At 31.9% G+C, this 21,464-nt stretch overlaps 1 long non-coding RNA gene across 1 annotated transcript; it reads right to left on the bottom strand.

Moving 5' to 3' along the window:
- Positions 1 to 14,121: 14,121 nt before the first annotated feature.
- LOC107886485 (uncharacterized) lies at positions 14,122 to 15,096 on the bottom strand. Its single transcript, XR_001680769.2, has 2 exons — positions 14,808 to 15,096; positions 14,122 to 14,389 (listed from the first exon to the last, which is right to left on the bottom strand). It is a non-coding gene; the product is annotated as an uncharacterized lncRNA (long non-coding RNA).
- Positions 15,097 to 21,464: the final 6,368 nt, after the last annotated feature.

The raw sequence follows: 21,464 nt of genomic DNA, 5'->3' as shown, positions 1-21,464 counted from the left end.
CAAAAATGTCTGTAAGATGATCCTCTCTTAGGATCGAATCGTTTGATTTGTCCAATCATCATTTTGGACTAAAGAAAAAATTTCCTCAAGTTCTTTCAAACCTCACTTACGTGAATTCTTCGAACAATTGTTCTGTTTTAGTTTCTTGTATTATCTAGAAATTTCCAGAGTAATGAGTAAAACTTCGTTTGTGAAAATTATTTAGTTCATCTATCATTATTTTAATGCAACATACTTTAAGAATAATAGAAGATGAATTTAATCTTGAGAATAATTAGATTTGAATAAATTTGTCAAAAATACAAAGGAAATTAATCTGAAAGCCTATATTTGAGAAGAAAAAGAATCTAAAGATAGCAAACAGGACAAAAGTTAGATGCCCTAGATATCGCCGCTTGAGCGTTTATATGCCAGCTCCATGAAGACTTTCTTGAATTCAACATGTGTTTAAAAGATCCAAAGTACTTTGTTGATGCCCCGATATACAACGCGCTTCACTCTTCGTTGAATCAGATATAGCAAGATTACCATGTGCTTTTCAAATTTTGAGCTGCCCTTTCCGGTTTTCAACTCAAAACCTCTTTGGTCACAATGTGCCCTTTGCGGATTTTCACCTTGGCCTCTCTATTTTTTTTTTCGAAAACTCAAGCGCCCTTTGCGGGTTTTCACCCTGAATTTTTCTCTCCTTTAGACAAAGTACTTTCTGACTGAGTCTGAATTCACTGGATTGGGCAAACTCTTCCCATCTATTTCCATTAAGATCAATGCACCCCTAGAGAATGCCTTCTTCACGACATACGGCCCTTTCCAATTTGGCATCCATTTTCCTCTAAAGTCCTTCTGAACAGGGAGGATCTTTTTCAGCACAAGATCCCCCTCATGGAATTCTCTTGGTCGCACTTTCTTGTCGTAAGCTCGCATCATTCGCTTCTAATACATCTGACAATGACGAATGACCTTTAGCCTCTTTTCCTCAATCAAGTTCAACTGATCATATCGCGATTGTATCCATTCAGCTTCATTAAACTTTATCTCTGACAAGACTCGAAGAGACAGTATTTTCACTTCAATGGGTAACACTGCTTCCATCCCATAAACCAACGAGAAAGGAGTTGCCCCGGTAGAGGTTCTAACAGACGTTCGGTAAGCTAAGAGTGCAAATGGTAACTTCTCATGCCAGTCTCTGTAGGTTTCAATCATTTTCCCCACTATCTTCTTGATATTTTTGTTAGTAGCTTCCACTGCCTCATTCATCTTTGAGCGATACAGCGAAGAGTTGTGATGCTTAATCCTAAACTGACTGCAAACTTCTGCTATTGTTTTGTTGTTCAAGTTCAGTGCATTGTCTGATATGATCCTTTCAGGCATCCCATACCGACAAATAATCTCTTTCTTCAAGAAACGACTTACAGCCGACTAAGTAACATTCGCATAAGAAGTAGCCTCTACCCACTTCGTGAAGTAATCAATGACCACAAAAATAAAACGATGCCCATTTGAAGCTTTTAGTGATATTGGCCCAATAACATCCATGCCCCACATAGAAAAAGGCCGTGGAGAAGTCATAACGTGTAGAGGTGAAGGTGGTACATGAATCTTGTCTCCATAAATCTGACATTTATGGCATTTTTTGGCATAGTTGTTACAATCCCCTTCCATAGTAGACCAATAATATCCAAATCTCATGATTTGTCTAGCCATCGTGAAACCATTAGCGTGCATCCCACAAACACCCTCATGAACTTCTTCCAAGATTAACTTAGCTTCCACGGCGTCAACACATCTCAACAGCACTTGGTCCTTTCTTCTTTTGTACAAGATGTCCCCATCCAAAATGTGGTCGTATGCTAATCTCCTTAAAGTTCGCTTATCATTTTCAGTTACCTGTTCTGGGTATTTACGATCTCTCACATATCGCAATATATCTTGATACCAAGGGTTATCATCCTTTTCTTCTTCCTCAATGTTACAACAGTGAGCTGGAGCCTCGAAGATACTCATCTGAATGGGTCTCATCTCCTCCTCTTTATTCACTTTAATCATTGAAGCCAAGGTTGCTAGAGCATCTGCCATCTGGTTTTCGCCTCGTGGGATATAATTGAAAGTGATGTCATCGAACTCCTCAAGTAACCCCAAAACTATCTTTCGATAATTGATCAATTTAGGATCCCTTGTCTCCCATTCATCTTTAAGCTGGTAAATTACCAACGTGGAGTCTCCATAAACTTCTAAGGTTCTTATTCTTCGTTCTATAGCCACTTGGAGTCTCATGATACACGCTTCATACTCGGCCATATTGTTTGTGCAATCAAAATCTAACTTGCACGTGAATGGATAATAACCACCATTTGGGGATACCAAGACTGCCCCAATTCCATTTCCCACTGCATTGGATGCCCTATCAAAGCTCAACTTCCAAGGATAATCATCTGTAGCTGCTACACACATCAACTCCTCATTTGGAAAATCAAAATTCAATGACTCATAGTCTTCTAGAGCTCTACTAGCCAGAAATTCTACTATCGCACTTCCTTTTATAGCCTTCTGGCTCATATAAACTATGTCAAACTCTGAAAGCAGAATTTGCCACCTCGCCATTCTTCCATTCAAAGCTGTTGACTCCATCATATACTTCAGAGGATCAAGTTTTGAAATAAGCCAAGTAGTATGATACAACATATATTACCTAACCTTCGATTCGTCTAGATTAAAACACAACACAATTTCTCAATTGGCGAATATCTCATCTCACACTCTGTGAATTTTTTTGCTGAGGTAGTATATCGCCTTCTCCTTTCTTCCCGACTCGTCATGTTGGCCAAGCATACATACTTTAGAATTACTAAACACTAATAAGTATAGAATAATGGTCTACCTGGATTAGGTGAAGATAACACAAGAGCATTTAACAAGTATTGCTTAACCTTATTGAAAGCACTCTGGCATTCCTCATCCCAAGTACCTTGGTTGTGTTTTCTAAGGAGGCGAAATATAGGGTCACATTTCTCAGTTAATTGTGAAATAAACCGAGCAATATAATTCAACCTTCCAAGAAAACCCTGAACTTCTTTCTGAGTACGCGGTGAAGGCAAATCTTGTATGGCTCTAACTTTGTCTGAATCAACTTTTATTCCTTTTTCACTGACCACAAAACCTAGTAACTTCCCCGACCTGGCTCCGAAACTGCATTTTGCCGGATTAAGTTTTAACTAAAACTTCCTTAATCTCAAGAATAGTTTCTTTAAAACCTCAATATGTTCCTCCTCTGTTCGAGATTTGGCAATCATATCATCAACATACACCTCAATTTCCTTGTGTATCATATCGTGAAATAAGGTCACTATAGCCCTTTGGTATGTTTCCCCTGCATTCTTTAGCCCAAAGGGCATTACCTTGTAACAGAAAGTCCCCCACAAGGTTATGAAGGTGGTTTTGTCCATATCTTCAGGATGCATCTTTATCTGATTGTACCTTGAAAAACCATCCATGAAGGAGAACAACGAATATCCCGCTGTGTTGTCTACCAAAGTGTCTATGTGAGGTAGAGGGAAATTATCTTTTGGGCTAGCTTTGTTCAGATCTCTGTAATCAACACACATTCGTACCTTCCCATCCTTCTTAGGAACTGGTCCAATGTTAGCTGCCCATTCAGAATACTTCACCTCTTGTAAGAATCCTGCATCGAACTGCTTCTTGACTTTGTCCTTTATCTTCAATACGATATCTGGCATCATTCTTCGCAACTTCTGTTGGACTGGCTTACAATCCTGTCCTATTGGAAGACGATGGACCACAATATTAGTATTTAACCTTGGCATATCTTGATAGGACCATACGAAGATATCCTTGAACTCACGTAGCAACTCAATTAGTCCTTGCCTTGTGCCTCGACAATATGCATGCCGATTTTCACCTCTTTCCCTTCCTCTAGGGCTACATTCTCTATTGCCTCTTTCTCATGGGGCATGATTTATTTCTCCTCCTGTTTTACCATCCTCAACAGATCCGGAGACACATCACAATCTTGGACAACTTCAAAATCCTGAGATTCCTCTAAACACATGTCTTGCTCACAAGAGAAATCAGGATTTGTAATATCAGTGCTCATGTCATTGATATCTAGGGACCTGTGAAATATAAAGAATATACAAAGAATGAATGAATTTAAGAATGATTATTTATGTGCTACGAATGAAAGAATAAGAATTGCAAAAGTTTAACGAAAATTGGTTGATAAAAATGAAACAATACTCGTTCAAATTGATAAAAGTTATGTTTTATTAAAAAATAATAGATGACCGTAAACCCATTCCACAAATGTAATCCTATTACTCCTAGGCCCTAGAGTAACAAGAATGTTTAGAGAATTATTCTAAAAAATTCCTAAAGACTATAGGAAGTTCCTCCGCAGTCCAATTGTTCAGAGAGCTTCCCGGTTCGTAAGGGCAAATGCCCTCAAGGTTTCCTTAATCAGTCCCTTCTTCATGTATGGCATTGATGGAATGATTTTCATTTCCAAACACCCCCATCTCCAGGTAAGCTATCCCTCCTGATACAAAAGTCTAGAATATGTAAGGGAGCGTCTTCTTTTCGCTCAGCCGTGACCCTCTTCTCTCTTTCTTTCTCTTTTTAACCTTAATTAGGGTCTTTTTATGGATTTAAATGCATGTGATGTGATGCAATACAAATGCATGAATGCAAAAGAAAAGGAAATATTGATCTTGAATTCAATTCCATTAGAATAACTTTTCTAGAAAACAAATTTCTTTACATGAAAATAGATTTACATATGCGGTCTTGCCCTTCATAGTCCAAGTAAACGCTGATCTTTTCTTCATGGTCGAATCCTGTAAATTCTCCAAAAGATGCATTTGTTAGCTCCTTGCTGCTTAATCTGAGCCTCGATCTCTTGCTCGCTTATCTCCATGATATTCATCAAAAAATGCCAGCTCTTGGATAATCTTCGTTGGCAATTAAATCAAGTCATGTATTCCTTCGTGGACTTTCGGCTTTCTTTCATCATGCCTTTGTTGGCTTAAATCTCTGGCAATTACATCATGTATTCTTCCGTGGACTACCAGCTTTTTCTCGTCATGTTTACTTGGACTATATTCAGACGACCGCACTATAATCCACTTTATCAAGAAATTTGTTTCCTTATGACAAACTATTCTATTTAGGAATTGAATTTTGAATCAATACATTCTTTTCTTTGATGTAATGTAATGCAAATGCATGAATGCAAAAACGTATCGGCTCGATTCAGTTTCATTTTAGAAAACGTTATTTAAGAAACAAAAGTCTTTTCATAAAACGGATTACAAATACGCTTTCGCTCGTAGGCCCAGAGGCTTAACCCTATCTAATAACAAAGCTAACTCTCGACCTCTATCTGAACTGCCCCGTTTTATATTACTTTAGGATGAGTAATGGTGCATAGCCAACGACTCCCCAAATCCTAGGAAGAGGTATCTAATCAAAACTACCGCGGCGATAAAGGACTTCATTAGGAGTCATCCAATGTGCTTTCCACAAAACCTCCTCCTCTCGAAGATTTTGAAGAATATCCATCCACCTTTCTTCTGTAATATCGTCTCTCCTTGGTGTAGTTGCTGCTTCCTTTAAGGGGGAATAACCCTCAAAGAACACTCAGCAAGGAACCTTCTCAAGCTTCCAAAAGTGACTATGGAACCATACTAACAACAACTATGTGTATCCAATGAATCTACTTCACTGGCTCTCCGACATGTACTTCAAGGATCTAAACGTCTCAGCTAGGATTACTAGCACCAGTGTGTTCTGTTTACCAATACGATCAAACAAATCTGCGACTGCCTCATCTATGTACCCTATTGCCTTCGAGAAAATCACCAAGCCGTAAATACTTAAGGCCAAAACGTTGACCTTCTTCGTCACATCTGGGTGTGTCAATATCAGATCCCTCAAAATGGCCCTCGGAATGCACTTACTATCGCCCTTTTGCTGCACTCGAGCTACAGCCCACTGCTCACTCATCCCTGTGATCATCACTAATTTCCTCACGAAAATTGGGAGACTAGCAGGCCTAACATAAGCTTTGTTACCTTGAATTCTCGGACAACGAAGCAAGGTTGTATACTCCTCCAAAGTAGGCACTACATCTACCTCTCCAAATGTAAAGTAACTATAAGCAGGGTTCCAGAACTATACCATAGCTCGAAACAGATGCTTATCTACCTTAATGTCTAGCAAATAAGAAAGATCTCCATAAGTCTAAAAGAAAAGCTGTCTAGCCTCGTCATCCCATTCGGCCCAAATGTCCTTCATCTGCCAAAAATGTTTTGTGTCAAATTGATACAAGTAAAGTCCCACAACTCTGATGTATATCCCTTGGTGACACTATCTCCTTTCTCTAACTGGGTTTTCTCTGACCACACACAAACGGAAGAGTTGTCCTCCACTTTAATATATTCGTTCCTTATTACAAAACTTCCTAACTCAGAAATCGAACCTTGAATCGACACCTTTTAATGATGAATGATATGTGATGATGACAAAATAAAAAAATAAGGCAGTATCATATAAAAAGATGTAATAAACAAGCACTTATAAAGGTAGGTACAAAAGGTCATCACCATACTACCTAGAGCAAGCACTTAAAGTTCACTATATGTAGTTCAGTTCTAAAGCAATGGTACCTAAACCAGCAGATTCCTCGATCCTCACCCATTATAGGCTCATATGGACCAAGTTCAGTTTAGGAGGATACATTTCCCTATGGCCATACGGAGATGAAAATCTCACGAAGACATAGGTATAGTATCCCGGAAGCAATCCACTAGCTCATACGAAGGTGAAAACCTCACGAAAGTGTAGCTTCTCACTCCCACTTAAGGGTGCGACCACAAAGGTCATGCAAATGCAATGTATGCAGATAATATAACAAACATATGTAGCGAACACATGAAAAGGGATCTTTATCTTTAAATCCTTTCAAATTTTTAACATTAAAACAAAAAGTTATCAATTTTTGGCTTAACTCTCTTATTATCCCCAGCGGAGTCGCCAAGCTGTGGAAACCATTTTTTAAAGTGATGTTTAAAAAATGGGGATCGACTTTTGAAAAACGAAAACGAGAGTCGCCACCAACCTTTTTAGGTGCGATTGGATCACCTTATAAAACGTTTTGGTCTACGAAAATTAAGAAAACAGGTTCGGGAGTCGGTTACGTACGAGGAAGGATTAGCACCCTCGCAACGCCCAAAATTGGTACCAAATTGAATAGTTTTCTGTCTTAATGTCAAAAATTTGAAAGGATTTAAAAATAGGATCCCTTTTTTAAAACCGGAATTATTTAAGTTGAAAAATCGAGATTCCTTAGTTCTGAAAGAATACAAACATCACATCCAGCATGATAGGACACGATATTCTTAAACTCTCGTAACTGAAATCATCTCGTGATTTACAAAATCTATTTAGAATGATACTTTAGGCATTTAGACAAACGGGAAATCGCAACCCAACATGTTAGGGCACTATTTCCCGAATTCCTAAATACAAAAAATATTGCCTAATTTTAGAAAAACTTTTGGATAAAATATGACAATTAAATGAAATATATATTTTTTTGAAATAATGATTTGAGTAAAATTTAAAAAATAATTTACTAAGAGTAATACTAAAAAAAATTATTAAAAAATGAAAGAGTTTGATATGATACTAAAATTATTAAAAAATTAAAATATATAAAAAAATCAGAGAAACATGGATTAAATCAAAATAAAAAGGGTTGAAAAACGAAAATGAACAAAGAATAAAATAAGAACAAACCGTAGAAAATAAGAACGTAAGAGGGAGAGAAATTTGAGTAAAAGCTCTCAAAAATTTTTTATTGTTTCCCAAAACTCTAGTGTCTTTACAATGAAGGGAGAGGCCTCTATTTATAGTTGAACCTCCTCAAATCCAACGGTACAGATCAATTACATCAACGGTTAAGATTAAAAGGTATATACAAATTAAATTTCTAAGATTACAAAATCATATCTTCTAAGATTGCATATCATATCTACGATTGCAATCATATCTAAGATTGTATCATATCTAAGATTGCATATCATTGAAGATTATATTTCCATATGAGTCAAGCTTTTAGATGGACTTTCAAGTAATGGGTCATTCCGATCGGGCCAAATTATATTTGTAATTCTGGACTGAACTTGGACTTTGTTTTTTTTGGGGTTTATTATTTTTGTTTTTAGACTTATTTTTGGGCCCGGGCAAAATTGAGTGTCTACAGAAATCCGAGGGGGAGTGTTCTGAATATCTTATTAAGTGGATGTCCATTATGATCAAGATAAAGTTTTAATATATTTTAAATTCTAATAGTTATTAGAATTAGATCTCTACTTCTTTTATATTTATTATGCCTATATATGAGACTCTAATGAAGCATTGTAATCACCCCTTTTGATCAATAAAGTACATTCTCTATTACTTTCATATTTTTTTTGTTCCTTATTCTCTACATCTTTCTTTATTTTATAACAATATCTTCATTTCTTAGATTTATTTTCATTTCTCTACGAAATTAATATTTGTTTTTGGATGAATTATTGTAAACTTCTTTTAAATTACGAATACTAATATTAAGTTGTATTATGTGGATGAATTATTATGCTAGAAGATAATTTAAATTAGTAGGTAATCTAAATTGTTCATGGTCCATAGAATCAGATTGAGCAAATGGTTCAAATAATAGGGACTATTATGTCATCTATAATTCTAATTGGGAGATAACTTGTCTTGACTATTGGAGCATGATTTATTTTTAGGGATAGAGACTTAGATGTGATTGCTTGAACTAATAATATATTGGGCAGGATCCAAGTTGAATTAATCTTGGATCCTCTTATGGATTTATTCACTTGTGATGTACATGGTGTGGCTTCTCTAAATCCTAAGAAAGTGAATGACCATGTATGTGTAACTTATGTCCTTTGATCTATTGATAACATGTTCTCTTATGGTAGCGAGTCGAAACTTGGTATGGTAGGTGCATGACTTTTGTATGATATGGCTTCACTCACCACAGTGAAATCATAGCTCAATAAAAGAATAAATGGTATCATCTCATTAGCTTATATGGATTAAGAAAATGAAACCTTACCAAAGGTGATTTATCTAAGATAAATAATTTTATTATTCACAAACCATTAAACTCGAAAAAGTTCCACCTCCAAATCAAACCAGTCATTCAGATTATACTAATATCCTATAAATAGCAAAAGCAAACAAAGAGGATTGAACTTACCAAAACCAAACGAAGATCCTAGTGTTATGACAATACTAGAACTAATAAGCTGGGGAGTGGAAGGTTTTGTACAAGACTTCTCCAAACCCCTTTCAAAACCTCTCTAAAGGCATAGAAAACACTATTCAAAGGGTACAAAAATTTAGTTTTATCACAATCTTGACACTTGTCCAAGTGTAAAGCATCGATTTGTGTAACAAATCACAAGCAAACATGCTGTAAGCTTACTAAAACAAAAATGAGAAATTGACACCACCAAATCAAAATCAAGGACCAGGCAACGCATAAGGCACACGCACACCACGTGTTACTTTTTCACCACACATACATCTAACGCGTGTCCTTGTACAATCAACTCACTAGTGAGGGCAATTGTTATACATGCATAACTCCATTAGCCTCATCCAGAGAAACTTTTTTTCTTTTATGCCCAATGCTAAGTCACTTTAGATTTGCACATTGCTAAGACCATGAACCTCGCTGGCTTATAGTGTACTTAACATGTGAAACTTCACCCATTTACTTCGCCAAGACAAGTATCGAGCCTCCCTTCTACATGGATAACATGTGAAACTCCATGCCCACTCAAGTTTAATTATGCTTGGTCGCCGTACCGATTAATCTAATCACCACTTGGCTAGGAGACTATCTTGCCTCCTAAATGGCATACCTAGACAAGACCCTCATGTACACATGTTAAGGTTTGAGAATAGCTGGTAAATTGAACCCAACTATAAATATCCCTCTCCTCACCATTATGGTTAGGAATCCCCTAGAATACCCAAACTCTGCGCAACTATCCTCAGCTACCTCGACTCTCCACATAACCTTTCACCACCGAGTGAACAGTCAATTCTTCCTCTACCATTTTTCTTATTTCAATAACATGGAACCATTCGTACATGTATTTTCGAGAGAGAAATTACAGAAAATACATTTCATTAGCATCCGAAATGAGTACTTAAAATAAAAAATATGTTTTGAAGCTTTCGATGGGATAGCTCTCCATCAATGGCTCCATATTTGTCTTAAAAGAACATACCCATCTACACTAGCTGTCATTTTGTTTAAAGGAAAACAAAAAAGTTTTCATGATGTTTCAACTCCCCTGAAAGACAGAACACTACTTCATCTACTTGAATAGAGTACTTATAAAATTTTGTTTATATTACTATTTATAAATTTTACAATTAATTTAAATAAAATAAAGTATTTTTATTATTAAACTGTAGTTCACGTTGTATCAACTTGAATTATCTGAAAAAAAAATCCAAAACTCAATCCATACCTTACAAATCCAGCCTATTGGACCGCATGTTAATCCCATCCTTGGATTGGCTATTTAAATGCAATCCGTAAAACTTTTCTAAGAAAAGCTAGATATTATAATAGGTGGTGGTAGTTTATCTCATTTTTTAATTATGTGATTAGGGATTCCATGTTTACTTATAAGAATAAAGCACATTTTATGATTAATTATTTAACTTAAAGGGATTAGTTATTGTTGCTAGTGGTGGATACGTGGTTGCAACCAACAAAAAAAAAGCTAGATATTGTTTGAATTTAGTAATGAATTTTTGTTAAAAAATTGTTTGATAATTCACTGCAGGAAATTAAGGTTTTAGCGGCGCTAATGGAAAAACACTGCAATAGGTAAAGTAGTAAATTAGAAAAACGCTGCAATAGGTCAAGCAGTAGCAACGTTTATGAGAAAAACTCCGTTTTGCTCCCTGTATTCTCACCCATCATCCAAGTGACCCTAAACCCAACTCATGCACTCTTTCATCCTCTTCTATTTATTATTTAACTAGTTTCTTTATATTAATTAAAATACAATTTATGTTTAATTTAATATTTAAAATCTTGAAAAAAAAATTAATGACACGTAAAAAAATTTTGAAAGTAAAAACATAGAAAAATATATGTTAAAAATGAAAAAATTTAAAATACTATTATTTAAAATAACTTTAAAGTTTTTTGAGTATATGACTGATTGTTTTTTAATTTATATATTAATTAACTTATTATATAATTGTAAAAGAGATAATATTAATTTTAATATATTAAAATTATCATTATAATGTAAATTATTTAAGAGATAATAGATAAACTTTATATATATTAAAATTAAAAAAATTGTTAACTCATGCACCTCTAGAGAAACAAAATTAATTAGTAAATTGAAAAAGTTATTTAAATTTCCTAAAATATTGAGAGAATGTATAATTACAAAAGACAATTTTTTTTAAACATTTTAGTTTTTTTTTCATATTTTGAAATTTTTTGTTTTTGTTTTTGTTTTTGTTTTCTTACATAAAAAAATATATAAAAACTTCAAATTTTATCTAATTCTTTTAAATATTAATTAAATTTTCAAAAATTATTTATTTAAAATTGATGTGAAAGATATAATAATTCAATATAAAAATTGTAAAGAAGTCAAGCATTAGAGGTGTTAATGATAAAAGCGCTGCAAAAAGTAAGCAATAATTTGAAAGTAAAAACATAGAAAAATATACGTTAAAAATGAAAAAATTTAAATACTATTATTTAAAATAATTTTAAAGTTTTTTGGGTATATGATTGATTTTTTTAATTTACATATTAATTAATTTCTTATATAATTGTAAAAGAGATAATATTAATTTTAATATATATTAGTTTAAACTTTATATATATTAATCCTGTTGAGGGACAGTAATCCTGTTAAGGGAAATGTGGAGAATTACCCACTTCTTACTGACATTATTGAGTTAGATTACTATGGCAAACAGAAGGTTGTCTTATTTCGATGTGATTGGGCTGATGTTAATACTGCTCGCGGAATTAAAAAAGATCAATTTGGTTTTACAATGGTGAACTTCTCTCAATTAATTCGCACTTGACAACAATTGATAGACAAGCCGTATGTATTTTCTTCTCAAGTCAAACAAGTTTTTTACTTGAAAGATCCAACTGATGAGGGTTGGTACGTTGTACTCCGTAACACCCCTAGAGACTTGTTTGACATGGGCAATGGAAGTAGAGATGACATCGACGAAAGATCAGAAACTTTGTCTTTTCCAGAACAAAACTTAAATGAAACTATCCTTAGTACTAGTACACAATTTCAATAGGCTGGCCTGAATGTGGATGAAGATATTTACGAATCATGATGTAGTAAGATTTTACGGTTTTTTATTATATGTAATATTATAATTTAAATCTTGATCTTGTTAAATATTTCAACTATTTTATATGTACTATTATTGTTGTAATTAGTTACTAATATTTCAACTATTTTATGTGTATTGCAGATAAAATGTCTAGAAGAAGAGTGCAAGATCTAAGTATCGTTCAAAATTCTCCAAATTCGGAAGCAACAAATAGTGAACGACTGCTATTGGATCTTTGAATGTTCCGAATACTGTTGACGAACCTGCAAAAATTCAAAGTAATGTTAACTTTAATTTAAATGCGTGTTGAGTTTTATTATTGATTTTTATTTCAAATTCTTATATTATAATATACCATTTTTTTAGTTGAAAGTGGTGGGACGCGTAAAACTCAAGAACGTACGCTATTAAAAGATTTATACGAGTTAAATTCTGTTGAGCGTGTCAAAATAACTAGAAGCAGTCATGGTCAACCTATTGAATCAAAAGCTTGACTTTTAGTAGGATATTTGGGCATTATAGCACAAAATGTCAATATGTTACCTATCAACTACGAGGCATGGCATCATATGTCTGATAGTAACAAAAATCAAGCTCTCGATAATATTAAGGTAATAACTTAAATGTAATTTATAATACTTTGGTTTAAGTTTCATTTATATTAACTTTCTAAACTAGTGTTATTTGCAGGAGAGATTTGCTTTAAAGGTCTCGGATAATTATGTGAAGAAAGCATTAGGAAAAAAATGGAGAGACCATAAAAGTGCTTTAAAGAAGGAATATTTTAAGAAAAATAGAAACCTCGAAGAGAAATTGCGAAATGGCTCACCGGGAATGCTGAGGTACTAATGGAAAAATGTAGTTAGATTTTGGAATTCAAAGAAAGGAGAGGTATTACGTACTTCCAAACTCTTATAATTATTTTGGTTTATAGTATTTACTATATACGTAATAGTAATTTCATAATGTAGGATCGTGAGCGAGTTGGAACTACAAGTAGATAAAAACAAAAATTCACGCACGCAGCTTGGTCGAAAAGTTTTGCTCGTGTAGCTGATGACGAGGTATTTTGAATTTATTAATTGTGTCAAATATTAATTATTTTCTACTAAATAATATTTTTCCTATTATATTGTAGGAACTGTCGTCTAGTCAAAAAGTTAGACACCTTCAGCTTTTTGACATTACACATAGAAAGAAAGATGGATCTTTTATGACTACTGAAGCTGCAGAAATTATGGTATATTTACTTAATAAAATTTGAATTATTTTAAATATTTATCATGTTTAATTATAATGGTTTAATTCTTCGTTTGTAATGCAAATAATGTTAAGTTATGTTGCATTTGTTTTTATTATATATTTCATTTCTAACTCTTTGATTGATTTATTAGGAGAAACTAATGGATAAAAGGGTGGAGTATGAAGCGATTGCTTCAAATGATAGTTTTGTGAATCTTAACAACATTGATAATCGAATTATTATTGAAGTTTTGAGTCCTGAAAGGTATGGTCGGGTTCGATTTCAAGGATCTTTTGTTAACCTAACCCAATATTTTGGATCCAGCTTGCAGCAATACATGCCTTCGGGGAATCAAGCTCAAGTTGAAGTTCAGAGGTTAAGAGACTGTAATAAGCCCATTTCGCCCGGGCTTACACCAAAACCAAAACCAAAAAAATAAAACCAAAATAATTTAAAGGTCCAGAGTCCTTTTACACCCACATTTAATAGCCCAAAACAAAAATAAAACATCAGTCCATTTACATTTATTAGCCCAACATTAAACCCAAAGTCCCAGCCCAAAACAAAGAATCACTCAGCAAACCCTAAGAGCCAGTAGCCTCGTGCCGCAGCCTCCAGCCTCCATGCTTCACAACGGCTTCCATACGCGCCACGCTCCACGCCCATGAACGGCTTCTCCACACCATGCACACCTGCAACAGACTAACAAACAACAGAGCAATGGACAGCAAATGACAGCAATGAAAAATTTGTATTTTCTTTTTATTTATTTATTTTATTTTTTCGGCTATAAAACCGAATGAAAATAATGTAAAATTGTATCTTTTTTTCCATAGAAATACACACGCATATTGAAAAGAGAGAAGAATTTGAAATCAGTTTTTAAGGTGATTCTACTTTACATTCTTCTTCGATTGTTCATTTCTATTTCCTCAATCTTTTTTCAATGCATGTAAAAAATAAGTAAAAAGGGAGTAAGGTTGAATAGAAAATAAAAAAAACAACCAAAAGAGGAGAATGTAATTTATTATATTCCGATTGTTTTTTTTCGTCGATTTTTTTACTTGCATTTTTACATCTACTACAAATAAAACGAAGAGGATAAAGGATAAGGGCTCACTTGAATCGTTGGAATATCGTCGGAGTTTCTCCTGCGTTAAAATCGAATCCAACCAAGGTTGAGACGTTCTTTTGATTCTTTATGGTTGAAGGTGTTAGATTCTTAAATGTTTTTCTAAAGGAGGTTAGAAAGGGAAGATTTACTCACCGTCGGCCACTGTTAGAGGTGATGGTACGGCGACTGAGGGTAGGGATTTGGGATCGGTTGAGGGAGAATCAAAGAAAGCGGGTTAGGGTTATTTTAGAAATGGTTGATTGTTTTCTTTGTTTTTGAAGGAAATGTTTGGTTTGATAAAAGGGAAGAAACGACGCCGTATAATAGCATGAGCCGCGACCCGATCCACTACCATGAGGATCCGCGCGTCTTGTTTAAAAGGAATATTTGCGCACGTAGTCCCTCCCCTCCTACGCCGATCTTTAATTAGGCCTCAATTGTGTTTTATTCATTTTTTACATTTTCCCTGAGATTTGCGCGTTGTTACAATTTAATCCATATTTGAATGCTGCGTTTTGAGATTTGGTATATTTTCATTCCAAGTCCCTGCTCATTTGTGCGTGTTTTATTTTGATCCTTGGTTCTGTTTTAATGATTTGTTATTTATAGATTATCCTTTCAATTTTTTTTTATTTCAATCAAGTTTAGTCTATGTTTTATATTTTTTGAGGATTTATTTATTATTATTATTTTAACCTATTATTTTAACATACTATTTTTGAACTATTTTATTAATTTTATTTTGTTTTTTTTATTGTTGAATTGTTTTATTATATAATTTATTATTTTAAAATTTTTCTCCATGTAATTCTATGCTTAAATTTTTTTTATACAATATTTATCTTCATACATTCATATTTATAGATGCATATATATATTTTACACTGAATTACTTATCCCCTTTCGAACATGTTCATATACTTTTCTTTTAATTTTATTTATATATTATTCATTTCTTTTAAATTCAAATTTGATATTATATATTTTATTTAGGGGCGTAAAATTAATTTGATCTTACATACATTGTTAATTCCGTGTTAATTTTAGATATAATTGCTTCTAAATTTATCTATGTGTATATTTATATATATATATATATATGTTTTTAAAATCTATTATGTATATAGTTCATTCCTTAAGATCATCTTTTTTCTTTTTTTCGCTATCCTACCATATTTTATGTAATATTAAAGTTATCTTTTATTGTGTGTATATTGTCAACTTTAAATAAATGTTTTTAACACTTTGCATATTATTTGATTCAAATGTCTTCATTCTATAATATTTATTTTAATGATTATATATATATCCTTAGTTTTCTTATATAAATTATTTCAAATTCATCAATTCATTAATTCATATATTATATATATTATGTGTTCATTAGTTCACCATTATTTTAAAATTGTCTTATACCACATTGGCTTCTAATTCTCATTTTGTTTTGTACATTTTATGTTGATTGTTTTATATTATTCCTTAAATATTGTTATCGCATATTATTTATTCGTTTTGTTGTATTGTTATATCAATTATCCTCCATTCATGCTTGGCAATTATCCTTCATTCATGCTTGGAAGTTTAGTTGCATTTTTCTTAGATTAGTTGTATTTAATTGTTTGTTTTGTTAGTTGATTAAAAAAGGTTATATAATCTTCATTCACCAAGTATTGTATTTTATGTGTGCATATTATCCCATGTTTATTATTTTTCTTTTGGTTTACAAAGGTTGCTTTATAATTTCCAACTCTTTAAAATCAATTATGTTTGTTTCAAAAGAAATCAATGCATTTTGAGCTAATTTACAATTGTTTATTTTAAAATTCTAAAATAAGGCAATGTCCAATATTTGAAAATTCGGGAAATCGTGCCCTACCGTGCTGGGTTTCAATTTTTTGTTGGACTAAATAATTGGACATCCCTTTTATAATTTTCAACGTATGAGCTTTTGGAAGTTAAAAATCAATCGTGTTTTCAAATGTATAAAGAATCGTGTCTTATCGTGCTAGATGTAATGCTGAATACCTTTGAAACGAGAGAATTTTGACGACCAACTTGAACCACTCAAATGTTTTAAAAGGAATCATATTTCAAATTTTTTCTAAAATCTTAGACATAAGGACAACACTTAATCAATCTGGTACCAATTTTTGGGCGTAATGAGGGTGCTAACCCTTCCTCATACGTAACCGGCTCCCGAACCCATTTTTAAATTTACATAGACCAAAATTGATTTAAATGGAATAAAATGTTTTATTAGGTGATCCAATCACACCTAAAAAAAAGATTGGTGGCAACTCCACACTTTGTTTTAAAAGTCGATCCCCGTTTTTTTTCCAAAATAAAAAAAATGGTTTCGACAGAGACCAGATGGCTCAGATGCAAGCGAGCACAGTTGAGGAAATTGCTCAACTTAAAGCGAAGGCAGCATCGAGAGAAGCAGAGGCTCAAAGAAAATATGAAGAACTCCAACTTCAACTTAAAGCAAAGGCAGCAGCGAGAGAAGCAAATGCAAGCAGAAAATATGACGAACTCCAGTTACAACTTCAGAATATGGTAAAGATGTTTTAGCAGTCGCAGAATCCACCATCTTAGACGTTTGTTTTCTTATCGTAAGAATATTTTAACATTATAACTTTTGAATATAATAAATTTTGTTATTTCATTTATTAATTTAGATCATATACATATTTCTTTCGTTGGATTTGAAGTATCATTTAGATTTACAGTTTTTTGTTGGATTTGATGTTACACGAAATTATGTTGACAATTAGGGTTCTATATGAATGAAAATGGGTTGTTAAAAATCTACTAAAGTTTGTGGCTTTTTTCACAAACGCCGCCAAAGAACATGAATTTTAGTGGCGCTTTTACTAAAAACGCCACTAAAGAACATGATATTTAGCAGCGTTCTTGGGAAAACCGCTGCTAAAGGTCATGTTCTATAGCGGCGTTTGTGGGAAAAGCGCCACTAAATGTCTTTTTCTATAGCATCGTTTGTGAAAAAACGCAGCTAAAGGTCATGTTCTATAGAGTTTTTGTGAGAAACGCCACTAAAGGTCATGTTCTATAGAGGCGTTTTTTCCATAAACGCTGTAAAATTTAGCGGCGTTTTTTACGGCGCTTATCAAAACGCCGTAAATAATTTTAGCTGCGCTTATAAGCTCAAAAAAAGCCTCTAAAAACCTGTTTTGCTGTAGCGATTTAATAAAAATTAAGTATTGAATATAATTATATTATTTGATAAAATTAAATATTGATTCTTGAAAAATTATTTGTTTTAGTTTTAATCTTATTAATATAATATTTTATATTATTTTGAAATATTAAATATGATAATTTAAATATTTTAAAAAAATATAACTTATTTTAAATATAGTATTTTTAAATAAAATAAAAAAATTAATATTTTCAACATTAAAAGATAATTACCTACTTATTATTTTTATGTCAAAACCTAATAATTTATTTTTTGACCAATACTTGTATATTTATTTTTATTCAAAGCTTGTTTATTAAAAAAATTAAAAAAATTATCTAGAAAATATTAAATGCATGAAACATACTATTAATAATTATAGTGAAATTTTCACTACAAAGGGAAATTATCCCTCCAGCCAAAAAGTTATTATATAAAATGCAATGTCGTTTATTAATTAAGCTTATGATAGAACTTATGTATTGAAATGTGATGTAATCAATAAGATTGAAAGAACTTTTTTATTGATTTATTTAAACACTTGATTAGGCATCTTGTGTTGGTATTATCAAATAAACAAAACAAAAAACTGGGTGTGTAAGAATATGGTCAAGTATGTGTCGAAAGACGATTGGTTTAATTTATTTTTTATACACTTGTCATTTGCTCATTGCTGCTATTTTGGCATACTAAAGTTGAGAGGTAAATGGGGTCAGCATCATCATCCATTATTTGCAAGAATTTTAACCTATTGCACGAAAATGTAATAAATAACCAAGTTTTGATATAGACTGCAACCAACGTCCACTGTTTATTTTTGCAAATCTTAATTTTAATTTATCTAGATTTTCATTTTTATCAAACACACTAAATTGGGGAGGTTTTGGATTAAGTCTTATAAATTAATGGTAGGTTTGAATGGACAGTGGGGTACAATGCAGTATGTTTAGTGTATATTTTATTTTACGGTATAATATCGTTACAATATCTAATCTTATTGCCATTGTTATTTTTACACTAACCACAAGGAAAAATCATCTTAAATTTACACAGAATATAAAAAAGATTGAAGGTTTAAGACAATTCAGTATGTGATTCGAAATAATATTTTAATTTCTTTTTTAGATATAAAAAAAAGGAAGAATGGTAAAAGTAGAAATTCGAAATGTTTTACTCTCTCTAATTGCATACATAAAAATGAAATATCCCGATATTGTTAAACACTAAAGTAGCGAAATTATAGAGAGGGTGCAACATGTGAAATCATCCGACGGTTCCTTTCCTGGGAACATATAAACCTTTTTTGTCATCTAACAAATAAAAGCATCAGGGTTCCAGAAATTGCGTGCCGACGATTATTACTAGTTAACGTTTTTTATATTTAATAAATATATATGTTATTAGTTTTTGTAAAAATTAAATAATACTTTGGTTGAAATGTTAGCAATGAAGGTATTTGTTTAAATCTTATCAGATTTGTTGAAACCATTTTTTGAAAAAGGATCGACTTGATTTTGAAAATAAAAAAATAGGAGTCGCCACTAATCTTTTTTATTTAGGTGTGATCGGATCACCTAAAAATTTAGTCATTTTAATAAAATATTTCGATTTATTAAAATAAATTATTTTGGTCTATGAAAATTAGGAAAACGGGTTCGGGAGTCAGTTACGTGCGAGGAAGGATTAATGCCTTCATCATGCCCAAAATTAGTACCTAATCTATTAATTAATGTCTTAATGCTGAGAGTTGAAAATTTGAAAAGGTTTTTTTTTTAAAAATACGATCCCTTTTTATTAACGCTCATAAAAAACAACTTGAATTAAGTGAAAATGAGCATCAAAGGCTTGCTCGTCCCGAGATAGCAAGATGTCACATCCTGTGAGTTAGGATGCAACGTTTAAGTCTTCGGGAACAAGTTTGCCTTTAATTTTTATCAAAACTTCGTGTGTTTTGAAACCTAAAAGGATATTTGGCTCTTTTTTTAACAAAAAAACCGAAACCCCGTAAGTTAGGGTACGATTTCTCGAATTCCCGAAACGCAAAATATTACCTTATTTTGAAGATTTTCCTTTTGAATAATAACGAGCATGACATTTAACGGTGTGCATTATTTTGTTTAAACTAAAACGAAACGATCTATATTGGATGACTACATTCGAACTTCATACACGATGCAATTTAAACGAAATAAAACAAAAATATAACATAGAGCATGGAATAATAAAACACGAATTAGATGCGAGGTTAATGAATGTCAACAATATGAAGATGCTAAATAAATAATTTCAATAACATGTAATGACAATATTCACAAGACGTACATCATTTTTAATATCCACGTTAATAAACATAGAAATAAAATAATAATATAAAACAACTTAAAACAAATAATAAGATAATTTTAAATAATATATATATAAAGGTTTAAAATTAATACTATAAAAGCAATTTAAAGTAAATAATATAAAAAAATTTAAAATCATTAATAAGAAAGTCTAAAATAAATAATATGTAAAAAGAAATTTAAAGTAAATAATATACATAAAACAAAAAAAAACAATTTAATATAAATAATATCTATAAAAATAAAATAAATAATGTAAAAAAGTTTAAGATAATCAATATACAAAAATTTGGAAATAAATAATCTATATAAAAAGGAAGTTTAAGAATAAGAATTATATATAAATTTATAATAATAAACAATTCAAAAATAATATACAAAAAGAGTTTAAAATAAATAAGGCAATGTAGAATAATTAATATAAAAAATTCAAAATAATATGTATTAAAATAATTTAATATGAATATTATATAAAAATTTAAAATGAATAGCATATAGAATAGTTTAAGTTAAATATTACACGTGAAAATTTAAAATAGATAATATGTGAAATGATTTAAAAACAAATAATTTTTATAAAAAATATCTAAGATAAATAATTTAATAAAATTAATAATCAATATATGGGGATATTTAAAATAAATAAAATAAGTGAGTTTAATATAAAATCGGTAAAGCAAATTTAAATACATAGTTCATAATATGATTAAAGAACTAATATACCAAAATAAATAATGCATATAATAAAAAATAAATAAATAAATTATAAAAGGATAAAAACCAAACTGATTAAGGACTAAATTGGAACAAAAATGAAATCAGAGATAAAAAACTATAATAAAATAAAAACACGAGGTCAAAAATAAAAAATGCGAAAGGTTTGAGGAATAAACGGGTAGAAAACTCAGCCTCTGGACACATGTCCATCACCCAGCGCATCCACGCGTTAGGGACCAAATTGAACACCAAGCAAATTTACGTGGTCAAATTAAAAAAATAAAAGGAAAATTGAAAAGGATTAAATTAAAATAATAAAAAATGGGGAAGGACTGCGGGCATAAATAGCCCATTTAGTGAAAACGCGCGAGTCCCCCTTGGAGCGGGTCGGATCGCGCGCAG

This window comes from Gossypium hirsutum, chromosome A03 (assembly GCF_007990345.1).
Source record: "Gossypium hirsutum isolate 1008001.06 chromosome A03, Gossypium_hirsutum_v2.1, whole genome shotgun sequence".
Lineage (NCBI taxonomy): Eukaryota > Viridiplantae > Streptophyta > Magnoliopsida > Malvales > Malvaceae > Gossypium > Gossypium hirsutum.
Note: the sequence above shows the minus strand (reverse complement) of the source record. Positions and strands in the feature narration are given on the sequence as shown.